The sequence below is a fragment of the Podarcis erhardii genome, assembly GCF_964252035.2.
Source record: "Podarcis erhardii genome assembly, chromosome: 8".
In the NCBI taxonomy this organism is placed as follows: domain Eukaryota; kingdom Metazoa; phylum Chordata; class Lepidosauria; order Squamata; family Lacertidae; genus Podarcis; species Podarcis erhardii.
This window is the reverse complement of record NC_138499.1, coordinates 41563216-41589752: the sequence shown is the minus strand read 5'-3', so window position 1 is coordinate 41589752 and position 26537 is coordinate 41563216. Positions and strand designations below refer to the sequence as shown.

The window sequence follows — 26537 nt, the reverse complement described above, 5'->3', positions numbered from 1 at the left end:
AACAGGAGTATGAATCCCCAGGGCTCCTCCTTTGTGCAATTGCACAGTAGTGGAAAACAGCAGCTCTTTCATGACCAATGACGGACCCCTATAGCACCATGGTATGGCAGTAGTCTGTTCCTCCCCAACTAGCCCACAGCTGCATAAAGTTCTTTTAGTGTCAACAAACAGCCTCATTGTGTTCCTTTTCTTTTCCTATCCTCTCTCATACAAAACCACAAGATGGTTTAGAGCATTCAACTAAAGGACCCCCCTTAAAAAAAAAAAACCTGGGAGGATACTAACAAGATTACTGTCCAGCTTTAAACACACTCAGTACCAGCTTATCATCAATCATTAAAATATTTGCCAAGTTGGATAAGAAGCTCTTGCTTTTTGGAAAATGTTTGGCCATGGCAGAAGTCCAAGGGCGAAAAGTTCCACTGTTAGTTGCCGTCTTGTGCAGATAAGATAGTCAAGCTGTCTTGGTTCATTGTAATGATCCCTATCTAACATAGTCATAGAAGCAGTCTCATTGACAAGTAGGTTATGATATATGCCTGCTTATTTACACTACGTGTAATTTAGATCCCACTGAAATCAGTTGGGCAAGTTAGTCATTCTTTAACTTAATTTCTACAAAGTTCTACTAACTTAGTCTGGACCTAACCCTCTGTTCTGAAATTCTTTTTGATGTAAGCCACCGTATCTCATGTAGGCGATTCTGCCTGCCTCTCCTCAAGGAGATCTAAGGTACCTTGCACAATTATATGCCCAAGGAATAAATAATCTGTTTTATGCTATGAAATCACTTCCCACTGCACATGTTTGACTTGTGAGATTGATTTTCCTCATTTTAAATTTTCTTCACCTCCACACTTTGGAACCTTTGGTTCCAGACCATTAAATAAAAAGTTCATGCTTTGTAGAAATCCAAAAGAAAGAAAATGGCTGGGGAGGCAATTTCCGCTATCCTTTGTTATCCGTCAAGAAAAAGAAAAAAGAAAGAAAGGCCTCACACAGGGAAACATTCTGCCTTATACCCCAGTGTATTTTGTAACCACTTCTACAGAGAACACAGTTTTTAAACAAAAGAAAGTGCAAAGCAAATGCTTATTAGGCTGGTGTGGTTGTGCAGTTTATTAAAGGCTAAACCAAAAATAACATTGAGCCACCTCACAGAAAGGTAATGAGATCCAATTGAAACTGTTACTTTTGGCATTTCATTTAATCACTTATGCATAAGTCTGATGTCAATGTTTCTGGCATATTTTATTTTCTTTATTTTTGGAGTCTTAAAAAAAGAAGAAAAGAGCATGAATTATCTACTGGAACTCAAGCTAGTAGTTTGCCCCAGAGTGAGGGACTGCAGGAACATTGGCCAGATATGGCACATGGGGCTTCCCTAACCAGCACACAACCTCCTCATCTTCCTTATATGTGTTATTTAGGTTTAGAAACAGCATTCAGTTAACACCAATAGACAACTACAGTGGTGCCCCGCAAGACGAATGCCTTGCAAGACGGAAAACTCGCTAGACGAAAGAGTTTTCCGTTTTGGAGGTGCTTCGCAAAACGAATTTCCTATGGGCTTGCTTCGCAAGACGAAAATGTCTTGTGAGTTCCTGCGGGTTTTTCCCCTCCCCCCCTTTTCTAAGCCACTAAGCCGCTTAACCGCTAAAAGCCGCTAAACCGCTAATAGCGCTAATCCGCTAAGCCGTCAATGGGGTTGCTTCGCAAGATGAAAAAACCGCTAGACGAAGAGACTCGCGGAACGGATTCTTTTCGTCTTGCGAGGCACCACTGTATTTGCCTAATTCCAGTGTGGAGGGGGTAGTGCAGCTGAAAAGGGTAGGGGGTACTCCTTCCCTCACTGCCCCCCCAACTCATTCTGCCCTTGCCCCAAGACTCTCCACCTGTGCTGGAATGGGGCTTAAAATTATGCCGGAGTTAGGGCTACTGGTGTCAATAGAAGGCTGTTTTCAATGGGGAGAGGGTACAGTCTTCATGTACATGGCAGCTGGGGAGAGAAAGGTCAGTTTGGCTCATCCCATTTCACTGCCGAAGTGGGGGGTTGTGCAGCTACAGTGCTGGCTTCTACATTCTGGCAATGGCAGCGCCCTCTACCTCATGGGAGAAGCAGTAGTGGCCTCTGGTTTCCAGCAACATCTCACCAAAACCCGGAAGCCGCTGCCAATTCTCCTTGCATCTTCAGAGATGCAGGGGGGGGGGAGGTGCCCACAGTGGTGCTAGGGAACTTATCCAGTGGCACCCCAAGTGTCCCCCGCTGCAGGAGAAGTGAGGGGAAGCACCATCACCACTTCTTGTTTTTCTGGTGGTGGCAGCAGCAGGTGGGTCACACATGGGGTTCCACTGCCTGAGGCAGCTGCCTCCGTTTGCCTTAGGGGTAGACGGGCCCTGAGTTTAGGGTCTAACATCTTTTAATTTTCCTCTGAACTTACTGTTCAGAAACACCCCAGCATCCAATAACACATCTGATGAAGTGCACTACAGTCCCCAAAAGGTGATGCCATAATGAATGCGTATGATTTTGAAGTTTCACAATGCTCTTTTTAAATTTTTGCTGCACAGCTACCTGTTTCAGAAGTATTCTGGTTACTTTTGTTTTTTTGTTTTTAAATGAGAAAAGCCAGACACAGTTCTCACTTGCACCTGTCCACTCCCAAGGCAAGGATTCATATTTTACTGGGTACATTAATGTGTGCTGACACTTTGCATCAACCATCGTTTCCCAAACTGATGCACTCCCTGCAATGGATGAGGGGATTAGGTAATGGCCAGCCATAAATACCTGGGCACCTGGTTTTGGATCTGGATATGATGTGTCGGCCTATAGATAGTGTTGGGTTCCTTTTATTTGAGGGCAGTACATGTGTCCATTATCCTATATTTCGTTTATAACAACCCAGTGTGTTATTAGGCTGAGAAGTGGAACCTGACTCAGGATCACCACAGTCACCTAAGCGGGGATGTGAAGCCAGCTTTCTGCAGTCTAAGGTCATCACTATGCTCACTGCACCTCACTGGATGGAGCTCTGTCTCTTTTTCTTTGTCTGTCTCCCTCCTACATTCTAGCTAGTCCACCTTTTATCTACATCCTTTTATCTACATCCTACATTCTAGCTAGTCCACCTTTTATCTACAACTGTCTGCTTACTTGGCATACCTAAAGGGCCATCAGAAGTGTATCTTTCACTTCAGTGGGCTGACCCTAGACAAGTAAGCCTTGTGGTGATGGCCTGGGCAGAACTGCAACTTTCTTGGCCCTTTTGCAGCTTTGCAATTGGTGCAAGTTCATATAAATGCCCCTGCCCCTTGAAATAAAATTGATATACATCTATAGGAAATGCAATGGAAATATTTAGTGGTTGTATTTTAAGGCACCACCATAAAGCCAATAGGAAACTAATTATACAGTATATCTCTGTCTTGGTGGTTGCTACATATGCTAACTGATTTTTATTTATTATTTTTATTTATTAATTTTGCTAGGACTCTCCTGTGTGAGTGTCTGAGGGCCCTGATCTTGCTGCTTAACACCTACCTGGCCCAGGGCGGGGCCTGAAGCCTCACAAGGACTGCTGTGCTCCGCTGCCCAGGAGGACTCTCCTGTGTGAGTGTCTGAGGGCCCTGCTCCTTCCTGCCACTTACCATCTGGCCCAGGGCGGGGCCTGAAGCCTCACAAGGACTGCTGTACTCTGCTGCCCAGGAGGACTCTCCTGTGTGAGTGCCTGAGGGCCCTGCTCCTGGCACTCACCACCTGGCCCAGGGCGGGGCCTGACAGGCCTCACAGGGACCGTTGCTGTCACTGCTGCTGCGGCCCAGGGGGATCCGGAGGGGTGCAGAGTTCTTTTTAAAATGTTTGAAGCGCCCTCTCTGATTGAATGGGGCCCAGACAGCCCCGTGGTTTTCCACGGATCTGAGGGCAATGAAACAATCGTTGAGACGGCTAGAGCGCCGGTGGCGGATGACCCATTCTGAAGTTGACTGGACACAGGTTAGAGCTCAATGTCGAGCCTACCAAGTGGCGGTAGCAATGGCGAAGAAGACTTTCTTCACCGCCTCTATTGCATCTGCAGAAAACAGCAGCAGGAGACTTTTTTAGGTGGTCCGCAATTTAGCGGAACCACCTGATACATCGGGGCCCAGTACGGGCCACATGATCTCCTGCAATGATTTTGCAAAGTTTTTTTGCAGATAAAGTCACTCAGATTCGGGAAAAGGTAGACGCCACCATGGGAGCAGGGCTGGGGCGGGAGAGTGCTAGAGTCCTGTCTAGTCAAATTGTGTGGGATCAATTCCAATCTGTTACCTCCGAGGATGTGGACAGGCTGCTTGTACGAGTGAAACCAACCACCTGTCTCCTGGATCCTTGCCCATCCTGGCTTATAAAAGCTAGCCGGGAAGGGCTGGGCGATGGGCTTCGTGGGGTGGTGAATGCTTCCCTCCGTGAGGGAGCCTTCCCAGACCCGCTGAAAGAGGCGGTTATTAAACCGCTTCTTAAAAAACCATCTTTAGATGCGGCCACGATGGCCAACTATCACCCAGTCTCAAATCTTCCATTCTTGGGCAAGGTGATTGAGTGAGTGGTTGCTGAACAACTCCAGGCACGCCTGGAAGAAGCGGACCATTTGGATCCCTTCCAGTCGGGATTCAGGCCTCATCACGGGACTGAAACTGCCTTGGTCGCACTGGTTGATGATCTCCGGCGGGCTAGGGACAAAGGTGAGAGCTGTTTCCTAGTTCTGCTGGATCTCTCAGCGGCGTTTGATACCATCGACCATAACATCCTTCTGGACCGTCTTGAGTGGCTGGGAGCTGGGGGCAATGTCATACAGTGGTTCCGCTCTTTCCTCCTGGGCCGTGTTCCGAAAGTGGTGGTGGGGGATGAGTGTTCAGACCCCTGGGCTCTCACTTGTGGGGTGCCTCAGGGTTCTGTCCTCTCCCCCATGCTTTTCAACATCTACATGCAGCCGCTGGGAGAGATCATCAGGGGGTTTGGGCTGGGTGTTCATCAGTATGCGGATGATACCCAGCTCTACCTCTCTTTCAAATCAGAACCAGTGAAGGTGGTGACGGTCCTGTGTGAGTGTCTGGAGGCAGTTGGAGGATGGATGGTGGCTAACAGATTGAGATTGAATCCTGACAAGACAGAAGTACTGTTTCTGGGGGACAGGAGGCGGGCAGGTGTGGAGGATTCCCTGGTCCTGAATGGGGTAACTGTGCCCCTGAAGGACCAAGTGCGCAGCCTGGGAGTCATTTTGGACTCACAGCTGTCCATGGAGGCACAGGTTAAATCCGTGTCCAGGGCAGCTGTGTACCAGCTCCATCTGGTACGCAGGCTGAGACCCTATCTGCCTGCGGACTGCCTCGCCAGAGTGGTGCATGCTCTGGTTATCTCCCGCTTGGACTACTGCAATGCGCTCTATGTGGGGCTACCTTTGAAGGTGACCCGGAAACTACAACTAATCCAGAATGCAGCAGCCAGACTGGTGACTGGGAGCGGCCACCGAGACCATATAACACCGGTCTTGAAAAACCTACATTGGCTCCCAGTACGTTTCTGAGCACAATTGCATTTTATCTAATCTGAATATACTGTGCAATAGATTCAGGTGTTGGTGCTGACCTTTAAAGCCCTAAACGGCCTCGGTCCAGTATACCTGAAGGAGCGTCTCCACCCCCATCGTTCTACCCCGACACTGAGGTCCAGCACCGAGGGCCTTCTGGCGGTTCCCTCACTGCGAGAAGCCAAGTTACAGGGAACCAGGCAGAGGGCCTTCTCGGTAGTGGTGCCCTCCCTGTGGAACGCCCTCCCACCAGATGTCAAAGAGAACAACAACTACCAAACTTTTAGACGACATCTGAAGGCAGCCCTGTTTAGGGAAGCTTTTAATGTTTAATGTATCACAGTATTTTAATATTCTTTTGGAAGCCACCCAGAGTGGCTGGGGAAACCCAGCCAGATGGGCGGGGTATAAATAATAAATTATTGTTGTTGTTGTTGTTGTTGTTGTTGTTGTTGTTGTTGTTGTTGTTGTTGTTGTTGTCAGCTACAGGGAGGTTTTCCTTAGTATCTACAAGGAACGGAACATGCTAACAGGAACAGCTGCTTAATCTGGAAGTATCATCCAGCATTTCTCCCCAGATTGTTCGGCTCTTCCTTGCTATGCATGGACTAACTGTGATTGTGAGTGTGCAAGGCTGGGAGGTCTGCAGAAAGGACGGGTGATTTCCTGGTATGACATACCTGATATGTATAGACTCTGGGTATGTGAAGATCTTGCAAGTGGACAAAAGTTAAAACTAGCTCCCCCGCACTCTGCACTTTATTAGGAGATGGTATGAATAGCGTCTGCTGCTGAAGGGGAAAATTTGTATGGAGAGATGGCAGGAAGCTGTTCTGGTTTTTGATTAGTTTGTATCTCTTGCTGTATGCTGTGACCTCCCTGTTTGATATCTGTATTGATTGCTGATAGGTTGCACTGAGCTATGTTATGAGTGGATTGTGTTTTAAGTGAGAAAGGTTCTGAGGTTTTGTTGATATTTCTGTGTTGCTTTTATGCTGTAAACTGCTCTGAACTGTCTCTTTGGAGGAAGGGCAAGGTTTAAATTTGACAAATAGAACAATAATAAAAAAATTAAAGAAAGCAGCCTGGGCCACCCCTCTCTCTGATTTGTAGGGAAGATTCAGGCTCTGTGCTGGAGTGCATTCCGCCAGCTGCAGACCAAATTCCCCAAGGGAGCCCAAGCAGGTGGTTTGAATTCCACTGACAGGTGTTGCTAGTTCCTGTGTTAAGGATAGCTGGCTTTCTACCTCTTGCTCAAATTCTGGAAGGAACATTTCAAAGCTAAGCAAATTTGTGTCTGTCACTGTCAACATTCTTATTCCCACCGGGGTGCTCATAATGGTTGTAATGACACTGTGGTGTTTTTGGTTTCTTTCTTTTTTTTAAATGCTAGTTCAGCAGCTCACATTGTACTTGTGGGATAATTAGATTTGTTTTGGCTTCCTTGCACTCGCTTGCTCAATAGTTCAAAAGTTGGCACTGAAAAGTGAGTTTGAGTTCAAACACATATCAGTTGGAGTTCACTATTCAAGCACATATGGAAGGCTTGCATCTGTGCGATATTTTTGAGGTTGCTATTAAAGAATGTTGTTAAAATAGCCCTGGCTAGAAATAGCTTTGCCTTTAATTTTAACTTCATTAAAATGGGATTGAAGAAAGAGGGGCAATAAATTATAAAGCTGTACAATGCTTTCTGGGAAGATGTACAGAATGCAGCTCATTTTTTGTTTTCCATTTATATAATAAGGACATTTTCACGCCCTTGGCAGCAGCAACTAAATGCACCGCTGTAGCCCAAACTACATTTTATGGGATTATGTGTGGGAGCTGCTGGCTCACATCTCCTTGGTAATGTTGAATTGAAAAAAATGCACAACGTGATGTCATTGCGTTAGTTTTCACCCGCCCATTCCCCTGCTCTGGTTCATTGGCTGTCACACTTCTTTTATTCTACAAGTTACCAGGGAGATATGGCAGTTGTTTTGGCTGAAGTAAGTGTGGTCACGTAGAATTAGGGCAGAACTACGTTTTATGAGCAATGCCGGGATGCTGATGAAATGGCATCTCTGTTTTGAGCTGCCTTCTTTCCCATGTAATGTTTGGAAATGCCAACCTATGTTGTGGCACTGCCACACTGTGCCTTTTGCTATCCCTGCTCAGTATCATCCCCCCTCTCCCCCCTTTTAGGGAAGACAGACTAAAGGATTCTGCCCAAGGCCTAAAACCGCCAAAGCTGCGACAATTGCTACGGGGAAGGCAAAACCTGTGTGGCAGGGAAAATTCTTTCCCGGTTCTTTAACAGCAACCATCATAAGACTGTAGCAATGCCCTCTGACACGGAAGGAAAAAAGGTTAACCTGTAATCAAAGCATTAAACAGAGAGAGGGTTGGGTGGCTCTGAAGCCAACTGCACGCTCCCGGGTTGACTCCACCCTTCTCTTTATACCACTAAAGTGGACTGGCGTGAAGCCTGCTCACTTTCGGTCCACTTGGTTGGCCCCGCCTCCACCATCACCATGGGTTGGCTCATTTGAACTGGGGTTTAGCTGAAGCCCCAACGGTTGTGATGTGGGAAGGTGGGCCAGTGTGACCATCCAGTGAGTCTCCAGCGGATTGGTGGTGTTGCGCGCGGCCCCGCAAAGGGCGCCCACTGACAGATAGGTGAGCGATCATTATTGGTGAGGTGAAAGGTTCAGGATGATGATGTCACAAGTTGGGTAAGTGTATACCTTTTAAGTGTCCCGATTTACCCAGGACATCCCTGGAATTACAGAAGTCATCTCAGCTTCTTATTTGACCCTGGAATGTCCCATTTCCCCTCTCTACCACCACCGCCACTGAACTCAGAGAGGAGGATGAGCCAGAGAGGAGGATGAGGTTTGCGCTTGCAGTGGAACCATCATGAAGTGGAACCCTTGTGTGTGGGGGAGGCAGTTCCTCACTGAAGCAGAGGTGGAGGATGGGTGCAGCGCTCTTGCCAGTCCCTCTCTGCCACTGCCAAAGCTGCTACTGCTGTCAGGTGGCATGAGGTGCAGTGTGGGCGAAGGAAGCAAGGGAGGAGGGAAGGGAGTGGGCAGCTGCCAGGCAGAGACTGTGGCAGAAGAGGCAGCCAGCTGATTTGCACAGCACCAAAAGACCCTCATCCTGATTTTCAGCTGAAGAATGTTGGAGGGTATGTAAGTGTTATTTCACATTATACAGAGGAGAGAGAGAGCTCAGCCCAGCATCCCTATGACAATACATTATCAAAATTTTCTGGATTTTGTTTACCAAACAGAGCACTCAGTACCACTGCTTTGAATTACACTTCCCCTAAAAACTAGACCTGAAAGAAGTGGGATAGCACTATCATACATAGACTGAGCATTATATCATGCGTATGATATCATACATATATTGAACAGCTGAGCAGTCTTAATAAATGCCGCTTTTATTAATATTGCTTGTGTAATATATTTCTGATCCAGTTTACTATTGAGTGTTGCAGCTTCACAGCCAAGTTGAAAATGTGTGGTAATATATGGTATTCTTACTCTTTAAAAATGTGAAAAGGATTTGTCACACTTTCCATCTCAAATAGGATTATATGAATTAAACCCTGTCCAGCATTTCCTCTTCCATACTATATGCATTGCGTAAGTAATTCAGAATTGCCTTTATCTCATATTTTGTTTGTAAAAGTCTGAAAGAAATAAAGATATTATCTTAAACCTTCCCCTGATGGACTATTTTCCAGTGTAAAGTTCTTTAGAGCTGCTGGAAATGTAAAATGAAAATGATGAGAAATTGTAATAAATCTCAGAAATACAATATCTCCATGGGAATAATAAAAAAAGCAGAGACATGATTACACCAAATATCAGTCAATGAGAGTTCAAGTAAATCTCATATATGTTTGCCATAATGTTCCTTTCTTTTCATGTGGTAGTTAGTATGGCTGAATGTGTGGTGGCATCTATGAATATCTGTGAGTCTGATGAAGCCCAGTGAATATCCTTGGGTCAATCATTATCTCTCAGCCCATGATACATCACAGGGTTGTTGTGAGGAAAAAATAGAGAAGGGGAGAAGCATGTTCAGGAAATGTGATGATCATTATTTTTGTTCTCTTCTGAGTATCATGTAAAGTCTCATATTGTGGATAATGCACCCCATGAATTGAACTTCAGGGAAGAAATGAAATTCTCCCTTTCATACAAGACTTAGAAGCATGGGAGGAAAATGATTGACTCCCTTTAGAAAAGACGACAACGCTATCTTGATGAAAACCACCAAGCTGCTGTAAAAGATTTTAATAATGATTTTAAAGCAGTACATACACTTACACATTCAGAGGTCACCTTTGCTTGTTTAAACATGCCTTTTTGCTATCATTAGCATAATATACATTAACAAAACCTGAGAAACCACTGCGAAAATCATTCAAATTACTGCCAACTTTCCTTTTGCCAGAGAAAGTGATCTTGGAGAAAGGTGACTTTGAGAAGTGAACTGGGGGGTACAGGGCAGTGAGGTAAAGTTTCACCCCATTACTCCTGAAGGAGGGATGAGAACCTTCAGATGATGGACATCCATCATGCCTGACCACTGACTGGGGCTGATGGGAGTTGTAGTTTAACAACAACTGAAGGGCCACTGGTTCCCCATCCCTGAACTAAAGGGTCTGTTGACAAGTTGTGTCACCATGGGTACATGGGACCAGATATCCCTTCTGCTTCTTAGTAAATATGAAGAGCCAAACCTAATAATAATAATAATAATAATAATAATAATAATACCCCGCTTTTCCCACTGACGGGACTCAAGGTAACTTACAGATAAAAACAACAAATGCTGAAAACATAGAGCAATAATTCAAATGCAATTAACCATTGATAAAATAAGAACTGTATACATATATAAAAAACATTTAAAATGTACTGATAATGAGAATAGAATAGAAACAGCACGGCAAGACACTTTTCTGCTTTTAAAATGCGGAAGACAGCAGCATGTACCAGCCCTACTTGGTCCTTTTTAGGAGTGCATGAATATATTCTTATAAATATATAAATTCACTGGATTCCTGAAGAGTTTTTCCTAAACATTTCCAATGAGGCAATGAATAGCCGTGTGAAGTTGAGTAGACTGCAAGTTTGCAGATCTAGACCTGGGGTTCCATTTGGTCACCAGAAGGTTATCCCATAGACCTCACCAAGATTATCACATTAAACAGATGCGTACTTAATATATGCTGAAACACAGTTTACCAGGTAACTAGATGTCTTTTAATTCTTTGTAATGTGCATATATTGATCCAAGAGGAAACATGGATTTATTTTTTTAAAATACTGTTATATGGTTTCCCATTCTACAGTGGTACCTCGGGTTAAGTACTTAATTCGTTCCGGAGGTCCGTTCTTAGCCTGAAACTGTTCTTAACCTGAAGCACCACTTTAGCTAATGGGGCCTCCTGCTGCCGCTGCGCCACTGCACAATTTCTGTTCTCATCCTGAAGCAAAGTTCTTAACCCGAGGTAGACTTCCGGGTTAGCGCCATCGCCGAATGGCGGATTCCCTCCGAGCTCCGGAGGGAATCGGCTCAGCAGGGGTCGGGTCCTGCCGCGGCGGTGACGCGGGGACCCTAAAAAACCACAGGCGCGGAAGCCTGTGGACCTGGTGACTCGGCGGGCGAAGGAGCCTTTTTAAAGGCTGCAGAACGGGGGACGGGGAGCGGCGTGGTGCTGAGAGTCCTCTGCTTCCCCTGCTGTGTGAAGCCGCATGCCATGGACGGAGAGCGCTGACTTTTTCCTGTGAACATTCGGATTAAAAGCAACAACCCATGAGTAATACGGAAATTGGACTTATAAAAGAAAGAATTTTTTTGAATTTGGCACGATCGGGGAAGACGCAAAGAGGAAGTCCCTCTCCCCTGCCTTGTAAACAACCTGAAGCAAGGACTAAATAATTAAGGTCGAGAGAATATCTCCTTTTTATTGGATAAAACTATTAATTACACGGATTGACAGTATAAGTAATTATGCTGGAGGATAAGAGCTAACTTTGAGAGCCAAAGTGCCCCCCCCCGAGACCCGGGAGCGATCCGCGAGAGGAGCCTGCTGAGGAGACATAGAAGACTTTGACAGCTGTCAAATTAGCTGTCAAAGTGGGGAAAAATAGAGAACTTTGTTTCTGATGTTTTTGCTGGTTACATTAGCTACAATATAGTGATAAATTGTTGAAAATAAAGAAGAATTGAAACAAGTTAACTGGACTTTTGGGCTGGAAGTGTAAGGAATACTCAATAACCAGAATCCCTCTAGAGGGGGTTCAGGGACACTACAAGAATGGAAATAGGTCGAAAAATACTAGCTGATCTGGACGAGGCTGCTTTTCTCGTGAGAAAACTGGTAGAGCAGAGTCATGTTTTGTCTACAGTCCAGGCAGCTGAACAAGAAAAGAAACTTGAGAAACTTGAGGAAGTGGAGAAAGAGATATTTGTTGAACAGGAGCACCAGGAAGGAGGGGCTGAAATGTTGCAGAAGGCAAAAGAGAGCCGGAGGCCTGTCAAGATGGATATAAAAGAAAAAAAGGACTGGATGATGAAAATTTGGTTTGAACTGAAGAAGGAGGAATGGAAAGATCTCCCTTTGTGGAGATCTGAAGATTTTGGGACATTTGGACCTAAAAGGATTAAGAAACAAGTTTTGAGCTCCACCTTTAAATTTGGAAGCCCGGCCGGATGGAACATGGACAATTTTGGGACAGAGCCCTTCTGAGATTTGGTGGTTAATACAAAGGACTATCAAAAAAACCGGCAGAAAGGAACTGAGAGAGAATTAAGAGCCTCTGACGTGAGGAATCCAGGCTGATAGTAGATGGACTAATGGACAATGGTTTGGGGATTGAAACCGGGAAAGGGAGGGTGGGGTTTGGGAATCCGAAGGGTGTACAAATATATTCTGATCCTTTCTATTGTTTCTTTTTTTTTGTATTGCTATTAGTACAAAAATGGGGAATTCGTGTAAGGGAAACTGGGTCGACCTTAGAAAAAGTCTTTAGGTATAATGATCAATGCATATAAGTTAAAATTTGATACATAAATTGAATTAAGTATAATAACAAACTAGAGTTAAAAACTAAGGATAAGAACTTGTTGAACAAATATTTGGACACGGAATACAAGAAGGGGAGGTGAGGGGAAGTCGTAGAAAAAAGTTATCGAAAATAAGGATTGTAAATGTTGAATGCTTTTTTTCCTCTTTTTAAACTCTGTTTTTTCTCTTTTGTTTCTTGTTTTTCTTTTTTGTATTATTTGAAACTCCAATAAATATCATTAAAAAAAAAAAAAAAGTTCTTAACCCGAGGTAATATTTCTGGGTTAGCGGAGTCTGTAACCTGAAGCGTCTGTAACCTGAAGTGTATGTAACCCGAGGTACCACTGTATTATTTCAGGTCTACATAAACACATTTTTATAAATAAATAACCTTCCTGAAATCATTTTTTACTTGTTACTGTTTCTCTTAAAATAGCCCTACTATTCAAGCATCCTGAAATCACAGACATAAAACTCCATTGAATTAATGTAACACTGACAGAACCTGACACACAGCCTGGAAATTCAGAGCTGTGGTTGGCATCCCCTTCTGAACTCAAGCCTTTTATTTTCCACAGGAGCATTATTGCAGCTTTAAGTGTGGATTTCCTGGTTATTATTATTTTTATTTTCATCTGCATGTGTTTTCTGCCTTTATATTATTTAAAACTGGGCTTCTGTTCTGCACATCTACCACAAAAGCGAATGCATCGAAGTCTGACTCAGTGTTTGTATTGATAAAGCCGGTGTATAGATCAAGAAGCAAGACTAATATTGATCCAAACTAGGCCAAAGCTTTCTAGATGGAAGGAAATCAAGGTAATTTGTTGTGCCGACATATAACACCAGTCAAAACCTTGAACACTATGTTCTGAGAAGCACAAGAAAGACATTTCCCACATCATTATTTAGTATCGACTTCTACAAATGCAGACAATTTGGAAAGTTCACTTAGGCATACCTTGGGTTCCATTCCAATATGCCCAGGTTATTGTTGTTGTTTTTTAGCTCTGAATTCTACATTGAATCTACCACCGAATCTCAGTAAACACAAGGCAAAATTAAGACCATCGTTCCCAATATGAATGCCGTTAGCTTTCATCTCCGCTATACAAAACTACCATGCTTCTTAGCAGCTAACAGATCAAGTACCAATATGATTCTTGTATTGAGCAGGTTCACATAGATTATTTTCAAGGCCTCTTCCAGCTCAGAAAATCTGACTGTTCTGAAGTCTGATAGCCACAATTATTCCATAGTTATTCTTTTGAATACGCCTTACTGTCTCAAATTGAGACTTTTCTAATGATTAACCGGGTCCTCCCTTAAAGAGGGCACATATTGCGGTGAGACCTGGACAACCGACACCCTGTGTTGTGGGTGGGTTCAATTGGTTAGCCACAACACCCGATTGGTAGGTCCCTCAAAGCTGGGTACAATCTGGCCAATGGGATGCAGTCTAAACGGTTCGAGGGACCTATTTATGCCCATGCACGTGACCCAGAGCTTCCTCTTTCGGTGCGTGCATTCGGAACACCCACCCACCTCTCCCTACTTTTAGGGCTTGTTGCGCTTGACCTTGCTATGCCGTCGTGTGTCATCTGTCGTTGGGACAGGGGCACAGCAGGAATTTTCCCCACTTGGCTGATAGGCTGTTGCCATTTGGGTTTCGCCTGCCGCGTAGCAAATTGTCACAACTTGTAAGGCTGCAGATTCAGGTGATAGGGATGGGAGAATGCTTTTACCATCCCTATGTGAAGGGTATTCTGTTAAAGAATCCAGGGACTCGATGGTTTGGTCAATCCCTGAGAGGGGGTTGTGCCCGTGCCTGAGTCCAGAGGGACATTTGGGTGGCAGAGTTAGCCTGTGCCCGGCTTTCTGCTTATCCAGGTGTTCACCCTTGGCTGACCTATGCTGGTGCCCTGGGTCAGCGCTATCTGCATGCCAGGGAGCTAGTCAAACCAGAACCTATGCAACCAGTCACTTTCTGTAATCAATAAAGTTGTGGCCTAAATTCTGCCAAAAACCAAACCAAAATTTTGAGTCAAGTGTGAATTTATTTAGGGGGGAGGTTTCTGGGTCTGAACATGCAATAATGGAAATACCTGAGTGCACAAGTGAGTATTTTACAACAGCTCTGTGTAATCATGGAAATCTGGCTACCATGAATTCCAGAATTAGTGAATGAGATGAATACATTTGCTGGGAGGCAACTCACCCTCATATCACACAATCATGCCCATATCATACTTCAGAATTGTTTGAATATTTATAAATCAATATTTATAATTAGTTACCCAATGCTTAACAAACTTCCTGACCCTCATAAATATACATTTCAGCTTTCCTTTAACTTACCCTTCCATTTTGAGTGAATTTTCTCCTTTTGAGATTAAATATGTTTATGTTGAGTTTAATTGAGCAATTCCCTACTCAAAGATATTGAATTTCGTAAGGCTGAGGCCACAAACAAGATCCTGGACACTATTTAAAACCAAGATCCTTCTATTTGTTTATATGGTTACTCAGGGCATATTATTTACACCACCTTGGTGGAGATGATAAAATCAGTGATACTTCCACTTCGAGAGGAACAGAGGAACTGAATGAACTGGTGAAGGCTGTTGGAACACGTTGTGTCTCTGAAGGCTATTTGCATCTTGAATTTTATATTTGTGCAAGTGTCTTTATATGTGACCTGTGTCTTTTACGTGATGACTTCCCATTTCCCACCCTTACCGTATCGGGTTGTATCTCACTGCTCAGCGGGAATTGTGTCAAGCTCAGAAATGCCTTAGGTTACGGGTTCTCTAGTCTCACTGATGACAATAAAATAAACTGTTGAGTTCGGAGCGCTGTGCATCCTGTCTGCTGAAGCCTTCTTCCTGTCTGTAGGAAGGCATTGTCTGTCCCATGGGGAAAGTGTTTCTTGCCAGACAATGCAAAGCAGCTTCTCACCTTCCCCTTAGAACGAAGGAAAGGAAACCAGAGTGCTGCCAGCCAGAGATGAAGAGGAAAAACATGCCACATCATTTAGTGCTAATAATGACCAGAAATTCTTGATAGCTGCAAGGTATTCAGGGTATTCTCAGTTTTAAAAGAAGGCGGCGAATACTATGGTCAGATGGCTGCAAGTTTTAACACCCCTTTCCACTAGTGCTAATGTGGGACTTTTGATAGAAATTAGAATTCATAATAAATGCTTTGGGGATGTAGAACACTTCCTGAGCAAAGAAATGAAGCTAGGGAGATGTAAAAAGAATAGGATTGCTTTAAGAAAACGTTTTGTTTTGTATTTCTGTAGGATACAAAAAATGTCTCCGCTGCATCATACTAGCTTATTAGTTGTCTGCCATTGGATCCATTTCCTATGTCTTAGAGAAGAAAACAAGGAAAAGAGCAGATAATATTAAGATTTCAGATAGTATGCTGCTAATGTGAACATATCCTAAGACCATTCATCATTATACTCCACCATTCAGTGGAAATGGGATAGAAACAATATTGAATGGGCTGATACCCAGGAAGACCATTTGTGATTTTATAATGGTGGATGATATTGGTTGCAAAGGCCAAATGGATCACAAGACCATCAGTCTAAATAAATGTATTTTCTTCTTTGTCTTTCCTCTGGCTAATAACTCTACAGAATTGGGATATGGTTAGAAAGACTAAACTCTGCTAAGTGTTCTGATTGGTTATTCTTAGTGTCATACGGATGCCAATGAAGTCCGGTAAATCCACGGGCCTGTTTTCATTATTATGTAGAAATTCCATTTCATGACAGAAATAATATATTCCAGACAGAGAATTTCAGGGTGATAATTATACTTCTTGGGTGGTTAAAGTAACTCCACCTTAGTTGAGTGAGTAGATTTGCCTGCTGGCAAAAATGGCAAACCTTTTTTTGGTTTCAGCTGATTTTTTCTTTTAAGAAGAAAGGGAGGGAGTTTTGGTAATATATTTCAACATTATTGGCCAGATAAGAATAAAGTGATATTAGACCCTAGTATAAAAACTACATTTTTACTGACAATGTCAGCCTGCCCTTTACTTATAGAAATATCAGTCTTCCCTTTACGTAAAGGAGTTATACCTCCATAATGTCTGAACAATGGCTTGTGATGTAATCCAAAGTGGAAGACAGCACTTTGGATGCAAAGTAAGCACTATAAATTATTGAGCTGCCATAAAAAGAAAAACCAAAACAGTTGGAGAAAATTTCCAAATCTCGTTAATTTCCTATGCAATAAGAGGCATCATTCTGTATTTGTATTTAGAAGAAACAGGGGAAAGTGTGACAAATATATGAATTTAGTTTTACAACGGCATTTCTGATAAACTTTCTTAAGAATGCAAGAAGACCCAGCTGGATGAGGCCATCTGGTCCTGCATCCTGTTCTCACAGTGGCCAATCAGAAGCCTGCAGGAAACCCACAAGCAGGACCCAAGCACAAGAGCACTCGGCCCTCCTGCAGTTTCCAGCAACTTGTATTCAGAAGCATTATTACATCTGAGCAGGCAGGCAGAGCATAGCCATCATGGCTAGTACCTGTTGATGGCCTCCTCTTCCATGAGTTTCTCTAATTCTCTTTTAAAGTCATCTAACTTTTGCATTTAATGTTGCACAATATGCTGCCTTAACATGGACTCCACACAGCTGTGCACATGCATGTAATTAGGATATAGATAATCTCTGTCATGCAAAATGGTACAGTGGTGCCTCACAAGACGAAATTAATCCGTTCCGTGAGGCTCTTCGTATAGCGGTTTTTCGTCTTGCGAAGCAAGCCCATTGACAGCTTAGCGGATTAGCGCTATTAGCGGTTTAGCGGCTTTTAGCGGATCAGCTGATAAGCGGCTTATCAGCGGATCAGCTGATAAGCGGCTTAGGGCTTAGGAAAAGGGGGGGGGGGAGGGAAAAAACCCCGCAGGAACTCGCAAGACATTTTCATCTTGTGAAGCAAGCCCATAGGAAAATTCGTTTTGCGAAGCGCCTCCAAAACGGAAAACCCTTTCGTCTAGCGGGTTTTCCGTCTTGCGAGGCGTTCGTCTTGCGGGGCACCACTGTATACATTCCTCACCCCTTTTAAGTTAATAGGGGAACTCACATGGATTTAAATGAAGGAATCAAGATTGCATCCAAGGCCTTACATATCCTGGGCTGGCTTGGGGGCATATAAATTGCCCCTTCAGCTGAGTTCTCTTCACGTGGTCCCAATCCTGATGTAGCACAACTTCCCACCCCATCCAGTGCATGGATGTGCACTGGTCAATGATGTCTCTATACATGAGCAGGCTTTCATGTGTTCTGGAACCCCAGTTGTGCAGGTTCCCACCAGAAAGGCTCTATGCCTAAGCTTTAGGTATGCAGGTTTCCCTTATGCAGAGGAAAATAGAACAGTGGTTTGCATACAATGGTTGATCTAACTTTTGCCAACCCTCTGCACCCTCAAACTGATTGCAGCCCTCTATATCATATCCTATATTATTTCAGAGGGTCCCTCCGTGTCACAGAGGGGCCAGGAAACTGCACAACACCTGGAGTGGGGTCAACAGCACAAGCCTACTGATGCTTATCTACACATGAATAAAATGTGAAAGGACTTCGGGCTGGATGGAAAAGTGGATTTCAGCACTTCAGAATTCTTCTAATCAAGAGTTAATTTCCCTACCTTGTCCTCAAACACTCTGTGTTTCTCCTTTTTAGAGTTTCCTTCTTCAAGCTTTTAAGTCCAATGTTGAGAGTGATTAATGAGGGCAAAGATTACAATGAATGTAAAGTTCAAGAGTAAGGATGCTTATTTCTTTAAGATGGTTGTTTTTGAAGTGTTTTTCTCTATATTCAGCCCCATGGTTGGGCTGGAATACTACAGTACAGTCACTGGCCTATATGAATATTGTTTTGACAGGAAAGAATGCTTACAAACTGCAGAGCCAACTAATCAAAAGGTTCATGTTCTCAAAAGTAATTCCACATTTAGATAAACCATGCTCATAGTCCTGACTGTGGGGAGGGTGGTGGGGTGTGTACAGTTTTGTAGCCAGATTTAGATAGCAATGGGTGAGAAGCCCCAGAGGAATTTGCTTTGATTGCTGCTTTTAAATGTTTAGCAAAGTGACCAAGATGCTCTTCGTGTTCTGCATATTTTCCATCCTTTTTGTGATACGTATTTCCTTCAAAAGTCACACTCTTTGCAATGTGCTAATTAGATTCACCTTTAAATGTGAACTGAAACAAATTTCTTCCCCATCCCTAACAACAGAACACAAGTTCTAAGAATAATGTAATATAGCATACACTGAGCAAATATATTTGGGAACCTTAGATCCGGTAAATAAAATCCCCTTAAAGTAGTGATGAGTGGGACCGGCAACAAAATGTTGCAGTGTGAAGTGCTCCTTGTTAGTGTTTCAGTCATCCAGTTATACCCTCTGCCATGATGTGTTAATCCGTTCCCCTTTCCACTCAGTTTTGCTTTCTTTGTTCCTAATGGTCAATTAGTGTTTCATGGCCACTGTATGTGGACAGTCCTCATTGTGCTATTTTGGGGGTTTCCACCCATTAGGCTTCTTTTCCTAAAGATCTTATCTACTTTTGCAAACCTTGAGCTTCCCTGCCCCAAGACCACTGAAACCTCCTTCTTGGAAACAGATACTGTCATTTTGGCTACATAGTACTCACCTCTGAAAATTGGAAATAGAGGGAATGATATGATATGTGGTCCACCTCTGGCTCACATCACCCTGCTCCTATCAAGCTCAAAGGTGTGTTTTTTAAAGCATTCTTGTTGGTTGAGGCTTAATTGGTTGAAACATGCTCCCACTTTCTGCCCCACCCCCTTTGCCTTCCTTGAGCAAAACTGGCCTTACCTTGAGGAAGGGGTAGTAAATGGTGGTGGTGGGGGGAGCAGAGATAGGATGGTGATAGAAGGTAGGGTATGAGTACCATTTTGAGTTGAGCCTAGCTCAAAGTGGACTGAGACCAAGTCAGAATGAGGCTGGCTTATTTTGTGCCATGAGGAGATCGGTTTCCAAGCTTCTACTAACCAAGGGCTCACACCATCACTGTGATTAGTAACAGAGTCTTAAGCTACATTGCGTTGCGTTAAGCTGCCCCTGCCCAAATAGTCGCCTTTAAATTCTGCAGCAATCCTTCTAGAAAGGAATATAAAGTGATTCTTCACTTTCTTTTCTAGCAACTCAGTTCTCCACAGCGAATACATTTACTTTGTGAAAATAATTGTTTAGACATAATGGTGTTGTTCTGTTTTCTTTCACTGGAAAACAGTTGTAATTGAAAATAAATTGTTATTCATCATTTCTGTATCCCCTCACATAATATATTGTTTCCTCTATTCTTTTCCAAACAGGCTAATTTAAATCAGGTTCCCTTCCCCATTTCAGTGCTTATTCAAATCACTGTCAGTGATTAGCTAAGGAAATATTGTTTGGATGCTTCCAAATATAACTCTTTCTTCTTCTTTTTTTAAAAAGTTAGAATTCTTGTTCTTTTAATGGGTTGATTGCCAGATTTCTTCAAAATTATTGCAGTTGCTTCCTGTTTTCAAAGGCTATCCCAAACCAGACGTGGAGACAGGCTAGCAAAACAAGATGCCTATATTAGGCTAAGCAATAATAGTTTTGTCCGACTGCAGGTGTCACAATGATTAGACACCCACCCACAGACAGCAAAGCAGGAGGCAGTTTCATTCAACCCTAAAGGGAGCTTATTGACCAAAGTTCATGCATCTGAGCTCATAAGGTCAGATTATACAAAAGAAGGCAAAGCTGCACTATTGAAGGCTGATAAACACCTTCCTTGCTTGATATTGTTCACTGTAACCATAAGAAAAGCAAAATACAAGTTTTTTTGTTTTTTGTTTTAATGAGAGCTTTAATTTAAAAGTGATGGGGTTGTACTAGGTCAGTGCACATGTGCTTTTACAAAATAGGCACCCAATTTTTGCTCCCCTCCCTTGCAAGCTGCCCATAAGAGCCGAGGGACCCTCTGAAATAATATAGAATATGATATAGAGGGCTTCAATGGGTTTGAGGGTGCAGAGGGTTGGCAAAAGTTAGATCAACCATTGTATGCAGGCCACTGTTCTATTTTCCTCAACGTGCACATGCACGCGCACACACACAACTTGGATAATATGATTGGATAGCCAATGTAGTGCTTTCGTGATTTCATTGGACTAAATGCCCATCAGCCCTGGTCAACATGGCCAACACTCAGTGCTGATAGGAGTTGTAGTCCAATAACATGGACTTTTGTACTTTCTAAATGTTCTGATTCAGTTCTCAGCTCAATGTATACACAAATACACAGTGAAGTGCATTTAAAAGTGAGTAATATTTTGAGAAGAAAATATATATAGACATGCCCATTTAAATATATATAGACATACACATTTAAATGTGAATTTTCATATTTCTTTTTAAAAGTAGGTCAAAGTAGAAATGAGACAGAATGTCATTTTGTGTGCACACATGCCAAAATAACCTGTATGGGAACAGACTGATAGGCCTATCCCTAGATCCAGACTGATATAGTCAGTCATATAGTCATATAGTCAATACTGAAATAATTGTACAGAAATCATAAACAATGGTTTTAGCAAATGCAGCTTGGGGAGGGGGCTAGATGTTTACACTTCTCAAAGGACCAACTGCTGTTTGCCAAGGTGCACTGTGGAGATGGTGTGTGGCTTTGAGGGAATCAGTGTTCAGATGCCAAGCTTCAGCAATGCTTTTTTTTTTTTAAACAATCAACTCCTAAATATAAAGGTTGATAATGAAGTTTTCACAGGATTCTCAACTCCAATGATGTCTTGATAATATTTATACTTATACTGTGATCTTTCTAAGTGTATATGAATATTTCTTACTTTTCTTTTTCTGTTTCTGTTCTAATGGGGCCCTTGATATTTGCAAAAAGATGGGTTTTCTTCTGGCTACCAAATCTGATCAGTCTGTTACTGTTCTGTTAAAACGGCTCTTGACCCTTCTCTCCCCCTCACTGCATTTGATGCAGTACAAGTTCTTTACAATGCAAAAAACCGTTCTTTTCTTCATTTTCTTGAAATTAGCAACATTGTGAACCTACTGTTTTTAGGGGGGAAACCCTTTAAAAAGCCAATTTAAGCCTTAAAGGCAGCTTGTGGCAGCTGCCCTTACAGGTTTTGACAATTTAGTCCACTCCAAATAAACAGAGGAAAAGAAGAAACGTGTTTATTTAAGAACACTTGCTACACCAACAGCTTGTGTCAACCTGCTGATGAAAGTTCCCAAGGAAAGTGATTGCATAATTGTGATGGGGGTTGACAGGGACTTCCTAGCCTTCCATTAAAGTCTCAAAGCATGGTGGCTCTATTAGCAGAACATGCTTACACTCATGCAAGATGGTCTCAAACATGCCTGGGACCATTTATCATTTTGACAGATATTGTCAATAGCCTGTGCAGGCCACTTGAAGGCATATGGAGTGAAACTTGGGTTTTTTATGTGATATGATGGATTGGGCACATAACGTCCTCATTGTCTGAAATATTTACCATGAAGGATTTTTTTTCTTTTTCTTTGCAGTGAAGCTTCAAAGTTCAAGGCAGGTTGGCGCTGTGAACTTACTTATACATATAGGCAGTGGCCATTTTTGGAGCGTCTGATATGTGCATGACCACACGTTTGCAGGGTTTTTCAATGGGTGTTTCTAGGGCACTGTCGAGATGGTTGGACAGTGTTCTCAAAGCTACAAAAATGAGTCTGACCAAACTGCAGGAGGCAGTGGAAGACAGGAGTGCCTGGCGTGCTCTGGTCCATGGGGTCACGAAGAGTCGGACACGACTAAATGACTAAACAACAGGGCACTGTGTTTATTGGCTTTACTGTGATTCGGTAATGGTTGCTGTTTTCGGAGTCGGGAAGGAATTTGCCTGAAAACAGATTGGCCCTGTTTTCAGGTTTTGCTTTCCCCATAGCAATAGTCACAACTCTGGCGAATTGGGTGGAATACTTCTACTTTAACATCAGGCAGGGTGGGTGAAGTGGTTCATCCCCCCACCTCTGAACAGTGTGCTAACAGGGAATTCTTTGCCCCAAAGCCAAGGTGTATGGCAGATGGGCCATAGAGCTTCCTTCAGAGGCTTGGATGGGTCATCTGTGTAGACCTGTGTCTTGCAGAGGAGCCATTAATCATGGGGTTAACCCTGTCATGTGACAGTGCTCCACCAGCAGGGCTGTGAGAGATATATACCCAATGCCTAAGCCAAGTCCAACCAACATTTGGAATCAGTAAAGTTGTGGCCAATTTTAATCCCAGAACATTGTTCTGTCCAGTTTGTTCTCCTTCACAGGCTGGGCCTTGCTTCTGAGGGAGGGGACACCGAGAGTGGGTCTGCAATGGGCCCAAGTCCCTCATCCACCATCAAATACTACCCCCTCCACCTCTCAACCCTGGAAGGCTCCAGTTACTGAAGGTACTGTATGCTTTCACTGGGTGGGGTGGAGTTATAAAACTATTTCAGTAACTCCCATCCACAGATTCTTATCATAAACAGTATTGAACAACCCTGACAAATAACCAATGTCAATATTAGTAGTAACTAGAAATAGGCACAGACAGATATGATAGCAGATGCAAAACAAAAACCAACCTCGCTCTAGTGGTGTCCCCAAAGATATTTCATTATTCATGCACTTAAAAATTTTCTGTTTCCACTAAACTGAAATCTCATTTATTTAGTAAAGATGATGCATGTTGAGCTACCTGTTTTGTTATAAATGACAATCTCTCAGTCATCAGTTGTATCATGATATAGAATGGTTTTTCAGAAAATGTTGGCACACAGAATGCTCTGACATATGGCCATTACTTTCTGACACGCCATTATGGGTTATTCTATAAATTGGTTATAGTTTCTCTCAGTCGTTCTTTCTTTTGTACATTTGTATTATCTCTGGATTGTTATTGTATGTTTTCCCATTAAAGCCAAATACAGTATGTGGGAGTGAAGGATTTGGCAGCGAGTGGTCCAGTCCTATATGGTGCCCTGCTCACCTGAAGGCACTTGAGATGTTAGCTTTCTCCTCTAGAGACACACTAGAACTTGATTTCTTGGCTTGCTTTTGTGTTTTTGTGCGCACACGAAGTGTGTGTGCATGTGTGCACCTTAGCATGTTTAGGACACAAAAGCATTTCCAGATGAATGGATAATGTCCAAATGTTTGCTTTTTGACAGTTAACATTGAAAACAAGGAGGGGTTTTTTTTTTTTTTGTCACGGTCAGTCTCCTTTAATTATTTGCACCAAAAAGCTACAACAGTATTTGCTTTCCAACAAATCACAACCTTGTGATAACCAGTGGACCAGTGGAGCCTGAGGATACCAAGGTTCATCATTCTAGCACCTCTGTGAAATGTATAGGGTGAATCTTTGGATATTTCCCACCCCTTCAGGATTGCTGTACAGCTGTTTTTTATCATATGTCTACCATGCTATTTTGTTGTTGTTAAGAAAGAGAAAATCCAAATGGCTCACAAATTAAAAGAAAACATTAAAAACAATAACATGCAATAAAACAATATTAAAATATACAAGCTAAACAGCATGGAGACTACAAAATGGAAGAACCCAATAGGGGGATGCGAAGCACCAACCCTCTCTCTGCAAAGCCTTTTCAAGCAAAAGTGTCTTAATATACGGTAATGACATAAAGGCAGGTGTGAAGGGGCCACATAGACATCCCAGGGGAGGCACAGGTGAGATAACAATTGCAATGCATTCTCTGCTCAGAAAAAAATTCAATAGAAAGGAATAAAAATGTTAATAAGACCAAGTGTTTTAATACAGTACCTTTACTAATAGTTTCAAAATTCCAGATGGCCATTATAGCCAATTACCTGTTGATAGGCTAAGGAAGCAAATCTCATCATGAGCTCACTTCCTTCCATGGGCATTGTTTCGTACAAAAATAAATCTACATGTGCCCATACAAATGTTCTTGCAAAGTCTGGCAAGTAAGTGTTAACAGGATAACTTTTGGAATGTCGCCTAACTTTAAAAAACAAAGTGCAATAATTTGTGAGTAGTGGCCAACAGAACAACCAGTTCTTACTGCACAAAGGCAAAGTATTGGAACCAGCATGGGCTCTGGAATCTGAATGGCTATATATCTGGTGTTGGTGGGAAGAAAAGAGAGTGCTTACTTTATGGTCACCAGTGGCAGGCTGCTGAAAGTGACCCATGCTTGGCTCATAATCTTTGGGAGTACTCGTGTGATCCTCCCCATGATATTTTGAGTCTGTAGGGACTCCCCCAGATGATCTGATTATGGGGCATTCATCTTCATTTTGCTTGCAAAAAACTTATGTGGCTATTATACAATATTGTCTCGTTACTGAGAATTCGTTTGGGTTTGTTCACAGGGAAGTTAGAGAACAATGACCATCCATCTTGATGTGCATAGGAGGAGATTGTCAAAGAGGAGGAATTTGTGGTGAGTCTGACCAAGGGATCCAGGGCCTTCAGGGGAAATGGCAATCTAGCCTTCCCTGGACAACACAGGCAGTTGCTTCTTAGACCATGAGGCAGATGCTACCAAGGCTGAAATGTTCCATATTGGTTGGGATGAACTCAGACTCGCCTTCGAATGTGGAGCGCTCATAAAAATATGAAACTCAGCAATAATTCCCCCAAAGAGAATTGGTTTGTTGACATTTTCTAATGTTTTCAATGAACTTCTTTCTGTAGCATCTTATGCTGTTTTAATAGAGCTAATATAAAAAGAGGGGGGTGCACTACATTTCATATGTAATGCACACATACTGAAGAAATAGAAGCAGATGGCCAACAATTGCAATCAAAAAGAAATTAAGATGGTTGTCAAAACATTGTGCAAATGAGTGATCTTTTCTGGGCAAGCATACAAGAGGAAAATCTATTTAGACAGGCAATGCTTCTTAAAAATGGCTATAACATGAGGCCCTAAAAGCCAACCACTTTATAGTGTTCTTCTAATTTTGCACCTTTTTTCTGTCCTTTTTTCTTCTTACACTTGGCATAATCTGCACCATACACCACATGATTTTTCTCACCCCATTTAAATCTCAGTTTAACACAAATAGCACCAAAATGAAGCCACTCCCTACAACCATAGCACATGCATGCCAAGGCCTACCTATTTTCATGTGGATAAACAGGATTCAGTACAGAGTTTTGTTTTAAATCAACACCTTCAGACATGGTATAATGTAAGAATCAGCAACCATAGAGCATCATGTCCCATAAATGCCTTATTTATTGTGCAGGGATTTCTTGCAGATTTACAGGAGGTCACCTTTTTTCTGATGGGAGCTGCATTTCCTCAGGGACATTCTGTTGGGGACTGCATATTGGAAGTGAGCAGAACAGGAGCCCCAAGTGGGTGGGACCCGGACCAAATATGGGTGGTGCCATTCCCTTTTATTTATTTCTGCCACTCCTTTGTTTTCCACTCTTTCTCTTTCTGCTAGCTACTTTCCCCTTCCTCCTCCTCCTTGCCAGACCTATGGCTCACTAAAACTGTGATAAGGGTTATGTGTTGTCCACCTGTCACCTACAGCATCAATCAAAGCGCCCTCTAAGTTCAGTGGATCTTATTCCACTCCTAAGCAAGTTTCCACAGGATTTCATGAACATAGGAAGTAGCCTTGTACTAAGTCAGACCATTGGCACATCTCACTTAGTACTGTCTACACTGACTGGTAGTGGCTTTCCAGGTTTAAGACAAGAGCCTACTGGGAGAGGCTGTATAATTGATAGACGAGAAATGCTTGAGAGGAGCACAGTTGCTCTTGGAAACCTAGCTCCAGGTTCTCAAAAGGTCCATTACCAAACTGGATATGGAACA

The 26537-nt window shown here is 42.8% G+C and overlaps 1 long non-coding RNA gene across 2 annotated transcripts in view; it reads left to right on the top strand.

The window, feature by feature from the left end:
* LOC309349143 overlaps positions 1-25328 on the top strand; it is a 57770-nt gene extending 32442 nt beyond the window's left edge. Inside the window, exon 4 of one of the 2 annotated variants that reach the window (XR_014159759.1) lies at positions 25075-25328. This is a non-coding gene — a long non-coding RNA (uncharacterized lncRNA). Of the gene's footprint in view, positions 1-15949; positions 16266-25074 lie in introns of those variants that run through there. The other variant, XR_014159760.1, reaches the window with a different exon arrangement.
* Positions 25329-26537: the final 1209 nt, after the last annotated feature.